The sequence below is a fragment of the Panicum virgatum genome, chromosome 6N (genome assembly GCF_016808335.1).
Source record: "Panicum virgatum strain AP13 chromosome 6N, P.virgatum_v5, whole genome shotgun sequence".
Classification (NCBI taxonomy): Eukaryota; Viridiplantae; Streptophyta; class Magnoliopsida; order Poales; family Poaceae; genus Panicum; species Panicum virgatum.
In genome coordinates this window covers 14,315,657-14,337,611 of record NC_053150.1, presented here as the reverse complement: position 1 = coordinate 14,337,611, position 21,955 = coordinate 14,315,657, and the positions used below count along the sequence as shown (strand labels likewise).

The following is a 21,955-nucleotide window of genomic DNA, read 5'->3' as shown; positions in this document are numbered from 1 at the left end:
AATTCTTTGGTACCCAACCTCCACTGTTCAGCAAAGCTGATGACCCATTGGATGCCGATGCTTGGCTCCGTACAATCAATTCCAAGTTCGCTTTGTTAGCAGTACCGTGTGTTGATGCAAACAAGGCCCCCTTTGCCGCCCAACAGCTGCGTGGTCCTGCACGTATATGGTGGGATAATTATTGTGCAATGCAGCCTGCTGAACATATCATATCTTGGGAGAAATTTAGAACTGCATTCAGATCACATCATATTCCGGATGGACTAATCGAAAGAAAGTTGAATGAATTCTTGGCTCTAGATCAGGGAACCCGCACTGTTCTTCAATATGCACAGACCTTCAATCATCTGTGCCAGTATGCGGGCCATCATGCTGATACTGATGCCAAGAAACGTGATCGTTTCCGTCGTGGCCTCAATACTAAGCTCAAGGAACGTTTAAACTTGGTTCAGCCCCATACCTATAATGAGCTGGTGAATATGGCCATTACACAGGAAGATTGTATTGCTGCACATCGTGCTGAGAAAAAGCAGAAGGCACCAACGGGACCCTCGAGTGCCCAGCCACCAAGGTATCGCCTGGTGCAAAATACTCCACCAAGGCCTCCACAAAGAAATGCCCCAGTGGGTAGGTTTGTCTTTAGGCCGCCTCAGCAACAAGGAGGATTCAGACCTCCAGTGCCTCAGCCGCAACAACAGCAATTTAGCCCGAGGCCGAATGCCCCACAGTTCAATAGTGGGAATAGTAATAATCGATGTTTCAACTGCGGAAGTGCTTCTCATTTTGCCAAGAATTGTCCACAACCCAGAAGGAATAATCCAGGGCAAAACTCTAATCAGAACAACAACAACAACAACAACAAGGGCAAGGGCAAGAGGCAAATGGTGCAAGTCCGGCAAGGGCGAGTTAATTTCACTACTCTTGCAGACCTTCCAGCAGGAGCACCAGTTATGACGGGTACTTTCTCTATCCACAATAAACCCGCAGTTATATTATTTGATTCTGGTGCAACACATAGTTTTATAAGTGCCAAATTTGGAGCAAGAGTAGGATTGGACTTTTGTCATACTAAGGGATCTTTTATGATAACAACTCCTGGTGGGAAGATAGCTTCCAATCAAATCACTACACATGTACCTCTTAAGTTGGGTAGTAAAGTGATAAAGACAGATTTGATTTTGTTGAATTTAGAAGGCATGGATGTTATTCTGGGCATGGATTGGATGACTAAACATAGAGTACTGTTAGATATCTCTTCCCGAGCTATCGAGATAGATTCACCACATCAAGGAGCCACCATACTCTATCTACCACAACGAGAGTGCATTAACTCTTGTGCTTATGCCACAAAAGAAATTAAACTTGAAGATATCCCCATTGTGTGGGAGTATGCGGATGTATTTCCAGATGATTTGCCTGGAATGCCCCCTGATAGAGACATCGAGTTTGTTATCGAACTTCAACCCGGTACCGCCCCTATTTCTAAGAGGTCGTACCGAATGCCTCCAAATGAATTAGCAGAATTGAAAGTCCAACTCCAAGACCTTCTTGACAAAGGTTTTATACGTCCAAGTTCTTCACCCTGGGGATGTCCAGCCCTGTTTGTGAAGAAGAAAGACAATAGTTTGAGGCTATGTGTTGATTATCGACCACTCAATGCGGTCACTATTAAAAACAAGTATCCTCTTCCCCGCATTGATATTCTATTTGATCAGTTAGCTGGAGCTAAGGTTTTCTCTAAGATTGATCTTCGTTCTGGCTACCATCAAATAAAGATCAAGCCTTGTGATATTCCAAAGACTGCTTTCTCTACTAGATATGGACTATATGAATATTTGGTTATGTCTTTTGGTCTTACCAACGCCCCAGCATATTTTATGTACTTGATGAATTCAGTCTTCATGCCGGAGCTGGATAAATTCGTCGTGGTTTTCATTGACGATATTTTGATCTACTCCAAGAATGAAGAAGATCATGCTGAACATTTGCGTATCGTTCTTCAACGATTACGAGATCATCATCTTTATGCCAAATTCTCCAAGTGTGAATTTTGGTTGGACAGTGTGAAATTCTTAGGTCACACTATCTCCAGTGATGGTATATCTGTTGATCCAACTAAAGTACAAGAAGTGATGGATTGGGAATCTCCTATTTCAGTTCATCAAATTCGCAGTTTTCTTGGTTTAGCTGGATATTATCGTCGATTCATTACTGATTTCTCCAGAATAGCCAAGCCTATGACGGAGTTATTGAAGAAGGGAGTAAAGTTTGTTTGGAATGATAAGTGTGAAGAAGCTTTCCAAACCCTCAAAGCATGATTAACTACCGCTCCAGTATTGTCTACACCGGACAGTACTAAACCTTTTGATGTCTATTGTGATGCGTCGGGTACGGGACTTGGTTGTGTGCTTATGTAGGACAACCGGGTTATCTCTTATGCATCAAGAGCTCTCCGGGATCATGAAAAGAATTATCCAACCCATGATCTGGAATTAGCAGCTGTCATTCACGCTCTTAAGATTTGGAGACATCATCTTATGGGAACTCACTGTAATATTTACACTGACCATAAGAGCCTCAAATATATCTTTACTCAAGCTGATCTCAACATGAGGCAGAGACGATGGCTAGAGTTAATAAAGGATTATGATCTAGAAGTGCACTATCATCCAGGAAAGGCTAATGTGGTTGCGGATGCACTCAGCCGCAAGTCACAATGCCATTGTCTATCTGTAGAACCATTCAATGAAACTCTATGCCAGGAAATGATGAAGTTAAACCTAGAAATGGTACCTCAAGGAAGTTTGAACCATATATCCCTTGAGCCAACACTTCATGATAGCATCATCATGGGGCAATTACAGGATGAGGGTATCAAGGTCATCAAGGAAAAGTTATCCCAAGGTGAACCAAAGTATAAATGTTTCTGAGTGGATCATAGAGGAGTTTTATGGTTTGAATCTCGACTAGTTGTACCCAAGAATCATGAGCTTAGAAAACAAATCCTTGATGAAGCACATCTATCGAAGTTTTCGATTCATCCCGGTGGTACCAAGATGTACCATGATCTCAAACAAAATTTCTGGTGGACTCGAATGAAAAGAGAGATCGCCAGATATGTTTCTGAGTGTGATGTCTGTCAAAGAGTTAAAGCTAGTCACTTGAAAGTAGCTGGTACTCTCCAACCTTTACCCATTCCATCCTGGAAATGGGAGGATATCAGTATGGATTTTATCGTTGGTTTACCCACTACTCCTCATAAGCAGGATTCTGTTTGGGTAATCGTTGATAGACTCACCAAGACCGCTCATTTTATTCCAGTACACACCACTTATTCTGCCAAGAAGTACGCAGAGATTTATCTCGATCAGATTGTTCGTTTACATGGCATTCCAAAGACGATTATTTCTGATCGTGGGCCTCAGTTTATAGCACGTTTCTGGGAGCAAATGCAGGAATCCCTTGGAACAAAATTGATTCGTAGTTCAGCTTATCATCCACAAACAGATGGGCAAACTGAACGAATCAATCAAATCCTTGAGGACATGTTGAGGGCATGTACTATTCAATATGGCAAGAACTGGGTTAAGTGCCTAGCACTGGCAGAGTTTTCATACAATAACAGCTATCAATCCAGCTTGCAAATGGCACCATTTGAAGCATTATACGGTCGAAGGTGTCGAACTCCTTTGAATTGGTCACAAGCTGGAGAACGCAAAATTTTTGGGCCAGATTTAGTTTCGGAGGCAGAGGAGCAAGTCAGAATTATCCAGGTTAATCTTAAAGCAGCTCAATCAAGACAGAAAAGTTATGCAGACAAAAGGAGAGATCCTTTACAATTCGAGGTAGGAGACTTTGTATATTTGCGAGTATCTCCTACTAAAAGTGTTCAACGCTTTGGCTTAAAAGGGAAATTAGCACCCCGATACATCGGACCATTTGAAATTATCGAAACTTGTGGACCCGTTGCCTACCGACTTCGTCTTTCATCTCAGTTGGCTGCCGTTCATGATGTCTTCCATGTCTCACAACTTCGGAAGTGCACCAGGGTACCTACTGAGATCCTTGAACCACAGGATATTGAGATTGAATCCGATCTATCTTATAAGGAGTATCCGATCAAGATTCTTGACACCAAAGAAAGAAGTACTAGAAGGGAGAAAGTTAAAATGTACAAGATCCAGTGGAATCAGCATACTGTAGAAGAAGCTACTTGGGAAACTGAAAATTTTCTCCAAAGAAACTTTCCCGATTTCCTTAGAACCAATCCAGGTACCCAGTTTTTGTACCCTTTTCTTTCTGTAATCTCGGGACGAGATTTCCTTTTAGGGGGGAAGGCTGTAACACCCCGGGTGTTTGCACAGTAATTAAATAAGTGTCCGCACAGTAATGGTGTAGGTTTGCTTTGCATCATGTGCTTGAAATGCTTAAAAAGGATCCTTTTGTAATTATGAAAGGGTATATGTGTAATTATGATTTTATGCAAGGTCCTTTCTGCAGTTGTGTTGAGTAGGTTGAGCAATTATAGTTTTAGTGAAGGGTGTTTGTGCAAAATTTCAGTGCATTTATTGCATGGCATCAATTTTTTTTTGCTTGAAGGTCTACATTTGAAATGAAATTGCTTTGAAAAAGACGAATTTCCTGGAATTCAAAATCCCTTCAACAATTTTAATTTTAGCTCTTGAAGCTTTGGCCAAATAAATTTTTGCACAACATCAAAGTTGTAGATCTTGAAATTTTGAACAACTTTCATGTTGGGCACTTTTCCATTTGAGCTTTGGTTTAAAAGTTATCACTGGTTTACAATTTAGTCCCTGGAACTTTTGGAAATTGCAAAATCGCCCTTATCCCCTTCTTCCCCTCCCTGCTTTGCTTCCCGTCGCCGGCCACCGACAGCGCCGCCGTGGAGCGCCTTCCCGGCTTTCCCGGCCATAACTCCGCCGTGCGCTGGCGCCCACGCGTCGCGGACGAGCTCCTCCCCCTCCTGTTGCCTCGCGCTGGAGCCTCCACCCCTCGCCACGCACCCCCGCCGCGCCCAGAACCTCCCCGACGGCTGCCACCGCGACGCCGCCGTGGAGCGTCCCCTGCAGAGCCCGCCGCTCTATTCTAGCGAGCGCCCGAGCACTACAAGAGCCCCAGAACTCGATTTCGTGCTTCCCTTCGCTCTCTCATCGCTCCCACGCCGCAGAACGCCGCCGCCGCCCTGCTTGAACCCCGGCGAGCTCCACCCCGCAGCGGAGCCGCCACCCTAGACCCGCTCCACCCCTACAGCCCCCACCCTTAGCACCGCCTCGACCTCGCGCAGCTCCCAGGCCATTTCCCCTCGCCCAAACCTCACCGGAGCACCCTCGCCGTTGCTCGCCTCCGCCGCCGACCCGCCCTGCTCCGCCGAGCCGCCGCTTCCGAGCCTCTCCCCGCGACCCTAGGCCACCCAGAGGTGCGCCTTGCACCCGTGAAGCTCACGCACCCCTCCACTCTCGCCGCCGGTGAGCCCCTCGCCGGGAAATCGCCGGTCAACCGCCGCCCCCTCTCTCTGACCCGGCCCAGGGACCTCGGGGTGGAAGAAACAAAACTTCAGGGTGTTATTTGAATAGACCTAGACTCATGTGAATAGTGCACTAAGGACTGCTTTGTAATATTTTTCAGTGAACTTTGAAATTCTAGATCAATTCATAGAAAATTCGTAAAATAGCAAATCTTGATGTTTTGGAATCCTTTTGGAGAGATCTATGCAGTAGAACCATAATATGTTAGGCTTTAGTTGCCAGTTTTTGCTGTATAAATGGTTTTATGTCACTAGATAAATAAATACTAGATGTTTAGTCTTTTTCTTATCTGATGCTTGAAAGCTGTTATTGCTATGAAATTTTGGTGGTAGTTTACTCATGTAACACTAGCTTTGCTATAAAAATTTCATGGTCAGTTCCCTTGTGTAGCTATTGATTTGTTTTAATCTTTGTTTAGTACACTTTATTTATGGTAAATAGTTTCTGTTTGTAATAAATCATGATTTTATTTTGGCATGTTCTTTTTGAGTAGATTAGCTTGTCCAGGAAGTTTAAGCTTCAGTTCATGGCTAGAATAGGAGTTAAAATTGAATCTTGTTAAACTGGTGTCTGTTTTGTTTAATTTATCTGAATTAATTCCTTGTATATAAAATCATGAAACATTCACAGTAGCTAGATCATCCCTGTTTAGATCTCCTGTTAAATTTTGAGCTTCTGTTTTGATCTATTTTGATCTGTATAATTCAGGCTTGTACTAGGTGTTGCCTGTATAAATGATTTATTGTGATTAAATGGTTACATGTCTTGATATGATTTTTGTAGGGTAGATTACTTTGTTCATGTTCTGTTTAGTGTAATTTTGGTAGATTTTATTACTATTTGTACTCTGAGTTGTTGTTTTATTTACAAACCATGATTTAATCGTAGAGGAAATCACCACCACTCATTCTATGAAGTTAGTTAACTTCTTTTGTGCTGTTGATCATGATGCCTTGTGTAGTTAAATTTGTTATTTAACTACTCTATAAACGATTGCCCATGTTTGTTTATAATGTTGTTCTTGCATTACATATAGATACGACTACCTTGTCAGACGGGACGTACGAGCTGATTCCGGAGTCTGACGGAGGTGATCTCGAAGCTCAAGTGAACACTGCGGAACTAACTGAAGCCCCGAACCAAAGTTCGGAAGAGCCTAGCGCTGAAATAGTTAGCAACTACCGAGAAGGCAAGCCCCGGACATAACCTATACTTCAAATTAATATCATTTACTGTATTATTTTACTTGTGCATTTACAGTTCATAGGAGTTGAATTGAAAACCTAGATGCATGATCCTAGGAACCAATGTACTGAACACTAGACTTGAGTTCGAGTAATTGCTAAGCTTATAGGAACGGTAAAAGTCGAGTGATTGCCTGTCACTCGCGAGCTTTATAGGAATTGCTTGTTTACTTTCTGTTATCAATATAAGGACGACGGACGGGGTTGTGTTCGATATCATGTCCTATGTGAGACCCCGTCTGTGTTGATGAACTTGCTAAGGTCGCGGTGTGTGGTAGTGTTGGTTAAGTTTTTGAACGTACTAGCCACATGCCGTAAATATGGTACGCGGTAAGCCTAGTAACCGATTGGACCGGGGAGTGGATATACCTGACACTCTCTCTTAGAGATAGGTTTTATTTTATGTTACGCAACACTATGACTTCTAGGGACAAGGGTGGACCGGGCACGGGTGGACCTTGGAGCCCTGTAGTCGGGGAGAGTGTTCCTATCCACGAGCCGGAAAGAAAGGCAAACGGTTGTTTGGAAATGACCCGACGGTATTCCAAACGTGTGTGTTGGGTTTTCCTTGCAAGGTTGAATTTCGATTCAGAATCGTCCGCCTCTCACGATGAAATGAGACTGCTTGATCTCTTTGCCACACAGAGTAATAAGAGCAACAATATTCTTATTAATCTTGATGTTTGTTTAGAAGTTCCACCATGTTTGGTTAGTAGATGCTTACATAGAATGGTTAATCAACTAGAATGTTGAAGCTAAAACTTGAAAGTAAGGACCTACTCTTTATTGCTTTTCAGCAAAGGAAAACCAGAGCCTTACAAAGCCTTGCATAGTCTAGCTAAGGTGGGCTACTTATACCCGTTGACGGTTAAGTCTTGCTGAGTATTAGAATACTCAGCCTTGCTGTTGAAACCCCTTTTTCAGGTATGAGTTTTGAGGATCAGATCGCTAGCTTGACCTATCCTTGCGCTTTGCCTCCTGGCTGGTCCGTAGAATGGGATACCTCTTCGGCCGGCAATGACTATGACGAGTGATACCAGGCTTGGGCTAGCTTGGTATACTTTTGGCGACGTGTTGTAGTCATCGTATTTCATCTTCCGCTGTTTTAAACTCTGATTCTACACTTATGTTTTGTATAACTGTTTTACTTAAGTTGGTTTTTGTAATAATCTTTTGAACTGGTTTGTAATCTTTAATATGCCTGTGTTGTAAAAGTGTGGTTGTAATATCTCTGAACTCGCCTTCGTGCGGGGTATGCTTGTTCGATCCGAGAATCGGTGGTTGTATCAGGACGTTACCCGACAGACCAAAAATTGTTCCGTTTGAAGTGCGTTTAAGCTAATGTTGCCTTTATGGTGATGGTTTACGCACTTGAGCCGGGATAATTTAGGCGGTTTTGCCACATGAAGCCTGCACGAGGGACGGCAATAAGGTTTCTGGGTAGCGCAACTGCGCGACTGCTCGAGGCTGATCGACTATGTTCTGCACTGCTACAATCTGCACTGCATCGTCTCTTCACGAGGATGGAGCACTGATCGGAAAGAGTAATCGAATTTAACATGAGTATCTTTCGGTTCGTTTTACTCTGTCAGTTTTCATTTTTGTTTGAGATAGCAGTAGTGTTGTTACTTCTATTTTGCCTCAAATTGAAATCTGGACTCTTTAAACGCATATTTCCAACAATCCAAAAATCTTATTTATGTGTTTATTGTAATTCAGCAATGGATGGTCCTTCGGATGCAATGAAACCTGAGAGGTTTGCCAGTGGTAACTTCCGGAGATGGCAGACTAGAGTCAAATTTTGGCTCATGTTTATGGAACTATGGTGGGTGATCCATCCAGCAATGCCATTCACGGTTGAGCAGACCGTGGCGTTTGTAAGTGATAGTGATAAGGCGCTTGGATGTATCCTATCCCTGCTGTCAGATCAGCTTTACGATCTGTACATGGATTACACAAACCCCACAGAGTTGTGGGATGCACTTGAGCGCAAATTTGCAGTCTCAGAAGGTGGTCGCTTACTCTATGCATGTGAGCAGTTCTATGACTTCAGCGTTGATGCTGCAAAGTCAATAGTTGCATAGTCACATGAGATGCTGCTACTGGTTGGGGGAGATTGCAAGTTTGGGATGTCCTTTGCCGGACAGGTTTGTGGCAGCAGGCATTGTTGACAAACTCCCTACATCTTGGATGGATTTTGCCACAACCCTGAAACACAAACGAGGGGATATCTCCACCGAGAATCTGATTATAGCTCTCGATGTGGAAGAGAAAGCAAGGGCAAAGGATGCTCCAGGAACATCCGCTCAAGGGGCAAGTGCAAACATCATAGTGAACAAGCCCACCTATAAGGGTAAGGGAAAGGGTAAGATGAACTATGGTTGAAAGCCTAATAAAACCACTAACTTCAAGAAGAGACCTGAGAAGGATGATAAGGTCAGAGCATGTTATGTGTGTGGCAAAGAAGGGCACCTTGCGAAAAATTGCCGCTACCTCAAGGACCGAGATGATAGCAAGCCTAACAAGAAGGTGAACGTCACCATAGGCAATGGCGATGAGGCCGGTGGATCTCGGTATGGTAATTTCCCAGTTGTATTTTCGGCAATTCAATCTACAGATTGGTGGGTTGATACTGGTGTGAATATACATGTATGCTCTGACATATTCTTGTTTACTTCTTACCTGGGAGAGTGGACTTCCTCCGTCTTGATGGGAAATGGATCTGTTGCGCCTGTTCTTGGTGTTGGTATGGTCGAACTGAAATTGAGTTCAGGAAAGATTGTCCACTTGAAGAACGTGCAACATGCTCCGTCAATAAACAGGAACCTAATTAGTGGATCCTTGTTATGTCGAGATGGTTTTAAGTTAGTCTTTGAATCCAATAAAGTTGTAATTTCTAAATTCGGGAACTTTGTTGGTAAAGGCTATGAGAGCGGAGGCTTGTTCTGCTTAAATACTATTGATCCAAATTTCCAACTAAATATTGCATCCATGAATCAAATTTGTGAGTCCAATGTGTGGCACTCTCGTTTCTGTCATATCAATTTTGACACCATTGCTAGAATGTCCAGATTAGAGTTTATTCCAAAATTGGAAGTAGTCAAAGGATCAAAGTGCCAATCATGTGTGCAAGAAAAACAACCTCGAAAACCTTTCAAGGGTTTAGAGGAGAAGAGAGACTTGGCACCATTCAGATCTATGTGTTGACGGTCGTTAAGTGCGAAATATGACCGTCAACTATACTCATAAAAGAAGAAAATCCATACCTCTTACTTGCATATTTGTATCACTAACCTAGACCCGCAGTTGTTTTCAAAGATTTATGTTTTTAGGAGCACAAGTCCGGAATAAGAAGAAAACACGAAGAATACGCAGACAAAGTCACAGAAGATCACGTCCTGCGTAACACATGCAAAAGAGGCCCACAAACCAGACCAAACCGACCAACGAAGCCCCGGCACCGACATATCAACACAAGGGGCCCACTAGGCAGTGTACCACCTGGGTCGGCCAGAGGCGGTGAGGTGGGACCGGCCGACCCCATGGGTCGGCCGAACCTGGCCCACCTCCCGTCCAGGTGTATTTTGGCAGGATGTTTGATCTGATCCTACTGAAGGCGGTTATGGATGTTTCCATGTATAAAATTGGCAGGAACCGACCTCAAGGGCTAAATAAGGGGCCTCCCACCACTCTCACAATACAAACCACTTGAAGGCCTCTCTCTCACACTCTCTTGTGACTTGTACTCCTTATGGTAGTGGAGCTAGGCTAGTACTTCATCTCCTTTAGCAAATCCAGTCGTCCTCGGGGTCGGCGAGCAATCCTTGGCCTCTAGTATGGCTTTGTATTCCGACTTTCGTTATGCTATTCATATTGAGTTCGTTCTTGGTTATCTTGCTATGTTCTTAGCATGCTTAGTCTTGATCTGTGCTTTATCAAGTTATACTAGTCGCTTGCTTAGACCAGATGATCTGGGTAAGGATATCAGTTCGTTGTGCTTTCGGGCTTACCTTAGCATCTTACCTGTCCATCCGAAGGGTTGGAGACCCGGGGGTGCTAAGGTAGTGACCTCATATGCGGGCATGGTGCCCGGGTATGCGGGATCCTTCAGATATGACGGTGCTCCACGGTTTGACTAGCGTAGACCGCAGGTGGTGACAGTCCTGTCGGTCCGCCGGGAAGCTGCTTCTCGGTTAGCGTACTCCCCGACGTTTGGGTATCGTGTAGGAGTTCATGCAAAGATGAAACGGGACTGGGTGTTCTCCAGTGCGGGTCATTCTCCCCGATGTCCCTAATTTCCCGACACCTGCAGCTCTAAGCATGTGGCTAACGTAACTTATCTGCTGACATGAATAGTATACTAGGATCTAAGCTTATGCTCTCACTAACCTTAGGTGTGCTTGTTTATTCTTTATTCATGAGAGTTGGCTGTTCTGTGTGTCACATTACCCCTGATTATCATTTATTTATCACTTACCCCTGCATAATCTATAGTCTGCACCTTATTTCATAAAGTCATGGTTATGGAACTAGTAAATATCTTTACACAACCTCGCCATCCCTTGGGAAAATATAAATAACGATACCCTGAATAGTTCCGGGTGAAATGCTACAACGGCATTTCTAGCGCCGTTACTAGGGACACCCCCGTTCCTAGTGATTGTGCTAAGAAATGTCAACAAGCATTTCTGGCGCCGTTGCCGGGGGTGGCACTAGGTGTAAAGATTTTACTAACCACATAAACATGGCAATATGAGTAAGAGGTAGCTACTGCTTATATAGGCTAATGTGTTTATGTTTTTTGTTTTTCTCCTGATTGGTTGAAAACAGGGTAGTGTATGTCTGGTTTCTCTTTGCTGACAAACTTCATTGAAAATCCCGAGAAACTCGTGAGAAGGGTCCGACCTCGCGTCGTCCCTCCTCCGTTCTCGCAGTTGACAAGCGAATCAGCTTCCCAAGCATCATCAACAATCACCGAACCCATGGCTGAGAAGACTCTCCGCGACTTCTCCGTCCCCTCCGCTGTCAATCTGGCAACTGGACCCAACGTTGATGTTGGGGACGTGAACTTTGAGCTGAAGTCCAGCCTCATAAACATGGTGCATGCTAGCCCTTTTTGTGGTAAGCCAAATGAGGACGCCAACGCCCATCTCCAGAACTTTCTGGAGTTATGCAAGACTGTAACCATATGGGGCGTTACGGCTAACGCCATCAGCCTCCTCCTATTTCCTTTCTCCCACCTAGAGAAGGCGAAATAGTGGTTTTATCAGAATAAGGAAGCCGTCAGCACGTGGAACAAGTGTTCCATGGCGTTCCTCGCCAAATTCTTCCCGTTGGGCAAAACAAATGTCCTACATGGAAGAATTTCAAGTTTTCAGCAGACAGGGATGGAATCCATCCCAGAAGCTTGGGAGAGACTTCAAGAATACATACTTGCCTATCCTCATCATGGGATGGATGAGTGGCTCGTGCTCCAAAACTTCTACAACAGGCTAACGACAACATCCAGAGCCCATCTTGATACCGCTGCTGAAGGAGCCTATCTAGACCTGACAATTGCCAAGGCTACGACCTTAATTGAAAAGATGGTCTCCAACCAGGGCTGGAACGAGGAGCGTTCCTAGCCCAGAACAAAGGGCGGAATGCATACCGTTAAGGAGACGGACATGCTTGCCGCCAAACTAGACCTCCTACTCAAACATCTGCATGAAAGGGCAGAATTCAAGAAACACAGAAATAACTACTTCAATTCGAATTTCAATTCGAATCAACCCTCCTTGAGAGACCTTGTTTTTGGCCAGGCTAAAATAAATGAATCTTTAAACAAAAAGCTTGCTGCCAATGATAAAATTTTGGAAAGTATAAATGCAAAAGTTGAAACTCTTTCTTCTGCTCTTAAAAACCAACTAAGTTTCAACAAAATGATAGAAACACAACTGGCTCAAATAGCTGCTGTTGTTCATGTCTCTGAGACCGGAAAGATTCTAGGGCAACCCGAATCTCCCATTGAAACTGCAAATATGGTGTCTACCTGGTGGGGCAACCTTCCCCGGCAGTCTTCTCGAACTAACCATGCAGGCAGGTACAATCCCCCGAAGAATGACACTTGGGATGGCCTGGTAGTAGCAATTCTAGAAGATCCATGGGTCCCCATGATCAGCTGCTCAATCTTTGATCAATACTATGAGCATGCGCTCTGCGACCTGGGGGCTAGTGTCAACATCATGCCCATGGTAATATACGAGATACTCTTATACCCTACTCTCTCCCCCAACATATTTGTGTGTGCAGCTCGCAGACACTACAATCCGGTATCCTGAAGGGATAGCCAAGAATGTCTTGGTCTGCGTGCGAGACACCTTTGTCCTTGCAGACTTTGTGGTGATGGACATAGAAGGTGACCTCGGAATCGAGCTCATTCTTGGGGACCATTCCGGAGGGCCGCCAGAGCAAGGATTGATGTAGGAAGAGGAGAAATCCGCTTCCGCGTCGGAAAGGAGGACATGTTCTTTAGATTCAAACAAAGGGAAGAGTAGTGCATCCTAAACCAATAGGATGACGAAGGGCAGGCACTTTAGGATGAACCAGAATCTCAACTGCCAAGGCCTACGACCACACGATCAAAAAGAAGACATGCGAAGAAGGTGTGGCGTAAGGTCGCAAGTTCGTCTTCGTCCAATTCTCCAGGACGAGTCGAACAATGGTTAACCAAGCAGGAGAATGGTCCCACTCATCAGACTCAAAACGATGACTCCTTGCCGAAGGTAAGTTGGTACGTATCTCATATTTATTTTTCACCATTTTGCTTTTCTCGACTTTTTCGATTTTTCCCATTGCATATTTGAATTTTCAAAACACCCTTGCATGCTAGAAACTTTTCTAGCACCTTTTTCTGTTTTTACAAAAATTCAAAAATATTTCCGAGCATGAAAATCATTTTAAAAATAATTTTGAACATCTTTCGAAGCAAAGTTTGACCGGGCACCCAAGATTTCAAAACTTATAGCCGTTAGGCAGCCCCTGGGCCCTGGCTGTCAGCCAGTGGGCCCACGGGGGGGGGGGGGGGGGGCGAACCCTAGGGTCGGCCGACCCCACCTAGCAACGGCTCCCTGCCACCTTTTCCAACTGCTAGTGGCCATTGTGCTCAGCTCCTAGCCATTGTGCCTGGCCATTCCCTCTTTAAATTGAGGCCGAGAAGGGGTGTTGAGCTCTCACACTCAACTCTCTCAAACTTTGCTCTCGGGTTTTCATTGGATTTTTGCTCAAGATTTGATTTCAAGAGACATCTCTCTCTCATTTCTTTACTTCAAGAAGGAAGGAGCAACTCGCGAGTAAGAACGTTCATTCCGGTTTTACTAATGTAAGCCGTTTTTGAATTGCACGTATTTTGTTCCATCATGAAGGGCTTAGGGCTATGAGGAAGAAGAACAATACGAAGAGATGCAAGCCGAACCACAAGCCGAGGTCATAGAGATTGATGATGAAGATGCCCCCTACCTCGACTTGTGAGATGATTGTGAACGACAAGGCTACGTCCTCCTCAAGAACCGAAGCTTCGTCCACACCCGAGCATTCGATCCGGACCTCTGCATCAAAACAGGTATGTACAAAGACTTCTCTAACATTTGGCATGAAATTGGATGGGATAACTTTGTTCCCGTTGAGGAGTATGGTTGTCGATTCCTCACCATCTAATTTCTTTGCACTCTTCGGGAGGTGGAAAACAGGGTTTATTTTCGGCTTTTCGGGAAAGAGTATTTTCTTTCTTGGAAAACTTTTGCTAGCCACCTCGATTTCAACAAACGCTGGCCAATTTCTCTTGAGCAAGTTTGCCGCGGTTTTAATCATCATGAATTTTGGGGCTAGATTTCGGGTCAAGTTGTCCATGGCAAGTTTGCACCTCAGTGCAGCGATATTCAGAATCCGACTCTCCAGTTGATGCACAAGTGGTTAACCATCACTCTCTTTCCAAGAGATGATGTCCGACCTGTGTGCAACTATGAGTTGCTCATTCTATATGCCATGGTCAACAAGATTAAAATCTCCCCCGCGCAAGTTTTGGTTAAGCAATGGCTTTCGAATTTCAAGATGACAGGTCCTATTGAGTGCACTTCTTTGATTACTCGTATCGCTACATGTGTCGGTGCCTTAGAGGGGAATTTCATTCCTTTCATTGAGGGTGATCGTGCGTATATCGACGAGGCTTATTTGATCCAAGGTCACACTCTCAAGAAAGGCCCGAATGACTCTTTGATTTTCTTCTACTTGGGTTTTACAAATGAGATTCCCCTACCCAATGCGGAGTTCCATTTGTATAATTGACATTTGCTAACCATCCCTCTCGTTCCAAGAGAAGGGGATAGGCATAGATCTTCTGGTTTGCCTGGCAGGATGACAAGGAGTAGGACCAGAAGGGAAGCAGAACCGATACCACCGCCTCAGCAGCCTCAGCACTCATATCAACATGAGGCCGGTGGTTCGTCATCTCACAGTGCCAGCACTGAGGAGTGGGCACGGCAGGCACCAGGCCGCCGGTCCACCAGTTCCAGCTCCAGTGGAGCCCCGAACCTCATCAGACAGACGGCCTCGTCCCGAGGTTTCGGTGCCATCACCCAGCAGCTAGGTGAGCTGCGGGTGCAGAGCGACAACATACAAGAGACGCTGCACCAACACATCGATACATCCCAAGCATGGCAGCGTCACACTAGCGAGAGACTCCACGACATGGAGCAGTTGCAGTTGCAGCAACATGAGGAGTGGAGGGTTTACTGCCGCTGGACGGGTTTCAACCCCGACCAGCCGTAGTGAGCCTATAGCTAGCTTGGGGGAGGACCAACACGAGATGTAACTTGTATCATTTATCTTTACTGCTTTTATAACCTTCCATGAAACCCATAAAAATTTGCAAAATCAGAAAACACATAAAAATTTGCATAACTAAAAACAAATAAAAATTTGCAAAATTTAGAAAACACCAAAAATATTTCTTTAATATGTGTAGTAAGCATGGTATAAGTTTTCCTTGTTGAGATGATGAATAGTTGCTCTGTTAATTTCCTTCATATGCTTAGTTACAACTTTATGCTCTACCTAGTTTTGAGTTTGTTGGCTTAAAAGTTCAAACCTTAAACTTGAAACTTGTGGGTAGCAAACAACATGATCCAAATATAAATTGTTGTGAGCTATGATATGGTTAGAGTCGCTATGATCTTCTCTTATGTGATACTTGACATCCGGAGTATTTAATTTTGGAAACACAAAAACATAATAAAGTTCCTCGATGATATGAATTCCTATCCAAAGCCATATGTTGTTTTCATTGCAAAACCTTCCACATATGCAGCTTGCTATCTCATTGAGCTTTGTCAAATTGTTGTGACCCTTAGTGAGATTCATATCATACTCCCATGATCAAGATCACGTACACGTTTCCACCACATGCTATGCTTCTACACTAGAAGTAAGCAAACGTCCATCCATCCAAAAAATAAAACTCCAAGTCCATGTATGACACCTCTCTCTCAAAAATATATCAAGGATATGGGCTATGCAAAAAAAATTAAAAGATGCATAACCAAAGAAGGTATGCCACATGCTTCGGCATGTCAAAAAAAAAGAAATAAAAGATGCATACCCAAAGAAGGTATGCCACATGCTTAGGCATGCCAAAAAAAAAAAAGATAGCCCCTCTATCCAAAAAGGAAGAAAAAGAGAGATGGTACACACAAAGGAGTTCATACACCATCCACCAAAAATATCCATACACTTGCACATCTTGATCAAGGTTTGTGACTTGTCTCTCCTTTGGTCCCGGTCTTTGACTTAGCAAAATATGAGAAGCAGGTATGCCTTCAAATCCTCTATACCTACAGCTCCATAAAAATAGCCATTAGAGATAGGTTGAGGAAGAAAGGCACAATAAGAAGCCTTGGTAAGGAATCATACACATTGAGCTATCCGAGAGATCATCTGAGGAACTTTATAATTTTCTTTTGAAAAAACTTTACAAAACCTCCGGATTGACGATTGAACTAAAGAGAAAGAAATATGGACACTCTATGATACCATTCTGACTCTCAACCATCAAAGATGAGGTAAAGCTATAAGCTCCATAGGAGTAAGGTAAGAGGTAAGAATAAAAGGCCAACTTATTCAAAATCAAAGTAAGAAGCATTTGGTTGTGTCTAGAGTATAAGTTGGAAATTCAACATCGTAGCAACTCCTGATCAACAACGAGCGCCTTGTTTTGCTCGGGACGAGCAAAAGGCTAGCTTGGGGGTGTTGTTGATGGTCGTTAAGTGCGAAATATGACCGCCAACTATACTCATAAAACAAGGAAAACCATACCTCTTACTGCATATTTGTACCACTAACCTAGCTCCACAGTTGTTTTCGAAGATTTATGTTTTCAGGAGCACAAGTCCGGAATAAAAAGAAAGCACAAAGAATACACAGACGAAGTCGCAGAAGATCGCGTCCTACGTAACACATGCAAAAGAGGCCCACAAACCAGACCAAACCGACCAACGAAGCCCTGACACCAATGTATCAACACAACGGCCCACCAGGCAGTGTACCAGAGAAGGGCGGTGGCCAGAGGCGGCGAGGTGGGGCCGGCCGACCCCATGGGTCGGCCAAACCAGGCCCACCTCCTGTCCAGGTGCATTTTGGTGGGAAGTTTGATCTGATCCTCCTGAAGGCGGTTATGAATTTTTCCATGTATAAACTTGGCAGGAACCGACCTCAAGGGCTATATAAGGGGTCTCCCACCACTCTCACAACATACAACACTTGAAGGCTTCTCTCTCACACTCTCTTGTGACTTGTACTCTTTAGGGTAGTGGAGCTAGGCTAGTACTTCATCTCCTTTAGCGAATCCAGTCGTCCTCGGGGTTGGCAAGCAATACTCGGCCTCTAGTATGGCTTTGTATTCTGACTTTCGTTATGCTATTCATATTGAGTTCGTTCTTGGTTATCTTGCTATGTTCTTAGCATGCTTAGCCTTGACCAGATGATATAGGTAAGGATATTGGTTCATTGTGCTTTCGGGCTTACCTTAGCATCTTACCTGTCCATCCGAAGGGTGGGGGACCCGGGGGTGCTAAGGTAGTGACCTCATATGCGGGCATGGTGCCCGGGTATGCGGGATTCCTCGGATATGACGGTGCTCCACGGTTTGACTAGCGTAGACCGCAGGTGGTGACAGCCATGTCGGTCTGCCGGGAAGCTGCTTCTCGGTTAGCGTACTCCCCGATGTTCGGGTATCGTGTAGGAGTTCATGCAAAGATGAAACGGGACTAGATATTCTCCAGTGCGGTTCATTCTCCCCGATGTCCCTAATTTCCCGACACCTGCAGCTCTACGCATGTGGCTAACGTAACTTATCTGCTGACATGAATAGTATACTAGGATCTGTGCCTATGCTCCCACTAACCTTAGGTGTGCTTGTTTATTCTTTATTCATGAGAGTTGGTTGTTCTGTGTGTCACATTACCCTTGATTATCCTTTATTTATCACTTACCCCTACATAATCAGTAGTCTGCACCTTATTTCATAAAGTCATAGTTATGGAACTAGTAAATATTTTTACACAACCTCGCCATCCCTTGGGAAAATATAAATAACAATACCCTGAATACTTTCGGTGAAATGCTACAACGGTATATCCGTGCGCTTGCGGATCTATCTGTAAACGTTAAGACATACCAACACGGCATTTCTGGCGCCATTGCTAGGGACACCCCCATTTCTAGTGATTGTGCTATGAAATGTCAACAAGGAGGCAAGAGATATTTCATGACCTTAATAGATGATGCTACACGTTATTGCTATATTTACTTGCTGAAAACAAAAGATGAAGCTTTTCACTACATTAAAAATTTTAAGGCTGAGGTTGAGAACCAAATTGAGAGAAAAATTAAGCGTTTGCGTGATGATCGTGGAGGAGAATACATCTCCAATGAGTTCTCTTAATTCTGTGCTGAATATGGTATAATCCATGAGGTCACACCACCATACTCACCTCAATCAAATGGGGTGGCTGAGAGGAAAAATCGAACACTTACAGACTTGGTAAATACCATATTAGAGAGTTCCAGTATGTCCTATGAATGAAGCTATTTTGACAACAAACTTTGTCCTTAATCGAGTTGTGATAAAGAACAAAGACATCACTCCTTATGAGGGATGGAAAGGGCGAAAGCCAAATGTCAATTTTCTGTGCACGTGGAGTTGTTTAGCGAAAGTCAATATACCGGGACAAAAAAGAGAAAGCTTGGATGCAAGACAGTTGATTGTGTGTTTTTGGGTTACGCACAAAACAGCACGGCTTATAGATTTTTAGTTGTGAAATCAGATTCTCCTAATGTAAGTGTATACACAATCATGGAGTGACGTGATGCTTCGTTCTTTGAGTAAGTTTATCCAATGAGATCAGCAAGCAGTAGTGATACTCTGATTTACACTCAATCTAAAATAATTGCTTCACCTGAACCAAATAGTGAACCAGTTACATCCAACGAAGATAATGATAAAGTTGATGATGTTCCACGCAGAAGTAAGAGACAAAGGGTTGCGAAATCCTTTGGTGATGACTTTATTGTTTATCTTGTGGATGACGTGCCAAAAACACTTCCAAAGGCTTATGCATCTCCTGATGCAGAGTATTGGAAAGAGGCAGTCCATAGTTGGATGGACTCCATAACGTCCAATGGGACTTGGGAGATCACTGATTGTCCAAGCGGGTGCAAACCAGTTGGATGCAAGTGGATCTTTAAAAAGAAAATGAGGCCTGATGGTACTATTGAAAAGTACAAGGCAAGACTTGTGGCCAAGGGTTATACACAAAAGGAAGGAGATGATTTCTTTGATGCTTACTCTCCAGTAGCCCGGACTGCAACAATTAGAGTATTGCTTGTGTTAGCAGCTTCCTATGGTTTACTTGTCCATCAAATGGATGTAAAAACAGCTTTCCTTTATGGAGAGTTGGAGGAAGAAATATATATGGAGCAACTGGATGGTTTTGTTGTCGCTGGAGAGTAGAACAAAGTGTGCAGATTAATAAAATCCTTATATGACCTAAAGCAAGCACCTAAACAGTGGCACGAAAAATTCGACACCACTTTAACATCTGCAGGATTCAGCGTGAACGAGGTAGATAAGTGTGTGTACTACCGTTATGGTGGGGGTGAAGGTGTTATATTGTGCTTGTATGTCGATGACATACTTATATTTGGGACCAGCACTGCTGTGATTGATAAGATCAAATCTTTTCTATCTCGGTGTTTTGATATGAAAGACTTAGGTCCAGCAGATGTAATTCTAAATATTAAATTGATGAAAAATGAGAATGGGATTACACTGAGTCAATCCCATTATACAGAGAAGGTTCTTAGCCGCTTTGGCTTTGCAGACTATAAAGTCGCTCCAACTCCCTACGAAGCAAGTGTGAAACTTCGAAAATTCAAAGGACAGGGAAGAGATCAATTGAGATATTCTCAAATTATTGGATCCCTTATGTATTTAGCTGGTGCGACCAGACCAGACATCTCATATGTTGTGAGTAAACTAAGTCAGTTCACATCAAACCCAAGAGATGATCATTGGAAAGCACTCGAGCGAGTGTGTTGTTATCTGAGAGGTACTTCAGATTATGGAATTCACTACTCGGGATATCCACCTGTGTTAGAGGGGTATAGTGATTCCAATTGGATCTCAGATGCGGACGAGATCAAAGCTACTAGTGGCTATATATTCACTCTAGCGGGTGCTGCAGTTGCGTGGAGGTCCTGCAAACAAACAGTCTTGACAAAATCAACGGCTGAAGCAGAACTTGTAGCACTAGAGACTGCCACTAGTGAGTCTGAATGGCTTAGAGAGCTGCTTATGGACTTGCCTTTGCTTGAGAAGCCGGTACCACCCATCCAAATGTATTGCGATAACCAATCAATGCTAGCTCAGGTTATGAATACAAAGGATAATTCAAAGTCCAGCAAGCATATTAAGCGGAGGCTTAAAACTGTCAGAAAAATGAGAAACTCCGGAGTAATAGGTGTGAGCTATGTGAAAACTAAAAACAATCTGGCAGACCCTTTCACAAAGAGATTATCACGGAATGTGATTTCTGTGATGTCTAAGGACATGGGTATGAGGCCCATTTGAGTATGTTACATCACAATGGTAACCTATACTATGTGATCGGAGATCCCGTAAAGTAGGAAATAGGAAAAACAAGTTGATGGTGTAACTCAAAGAGTACATTAAAATAATAAAAATGTACCCATGTCCAAATGATAACTATAGTACTCTTTACTGTTTGGAAGGATGTCATAAAGCCTTAATATTCCCCATTGAAAAGATATCAGCCAGCAGGATATTCTTGAAGGGGAACACCTACGTGAGTCTAACTATAGGTCGCAGTTCTTGAGACAGGGCGCTCTCATTGAAAACTCACTAAAAGATATGGGAGCAAACCATTAACGCTCCGGTTAGGCGAGTTTGTTTTTGCAGACTAGTATAAGTTGTGATTTCAGGTGAAGTCTGACCACGTATGACTGAGAATTCAAGGCCTAGTCCATTCTTCAGTTGTGGGAAGATGAATCATGTTATTCTAGGTATTAGTTCAACCCGTACGGGACTCATACCGAAAGACTGGTATACTAACGATGATACAACACAGTGATCCTTTTGCTTCTTTTCTTACTTTCGAATTGGTGGGAGATTGTTGGAATTTGGTCCATTTATGGCCCATTCAAGAGAATTCCAAAGCAACATGTGGCTGGTTGGTATTATCTCATACTCCTAGTACAAGCAAGTGGACACCGATTTAAATATTGGAGCACTTTTCATGCGTTGAATGGAGCAGTCAAGAGATGGAGTGTGTAAGGCATTGCTAGACACACACCAATGCACGCACACGTGCGCACGTATCCGCGTCTTTTCGCGTGTATATCCGCATAACTTGTGACTTGCAACGTGCGGTTGTGTGGTTGTAATTCAGCCAATATTTTGCTACTTGTGTCTCTCACATTTTAACTGATGTGCACTGATTATGCGCTAATCAATGGCCGGTTGATTCCATAATACCCAGTAAATTGTCATGACCATCCTGAATACGTTTTAATGTCTTTTATGGGCGTCATCAAAGAGAAAACAGCTCCTTGAGG

General features: G+C 43.6%; 1 non-coding gene across 1 annotated transcript; it reads right to left on the bottom strand.

Annotated features, from left to right (window-relative positions):
- Window positions 1–12,138: 12,138 nt before the first annotated feature.
- LOC120680380 lies at window positions 12,139–12,245 on the bottom strand. The gene has a single exon (XR_005677646.1). It is a non-coding gene; the product is annotated as a small nucleolar RNA R71 (small nucleolar RNA).
- Between the last annotated feature and the right edge of the window lie 9,710 nt (window positions 12,246–21,955).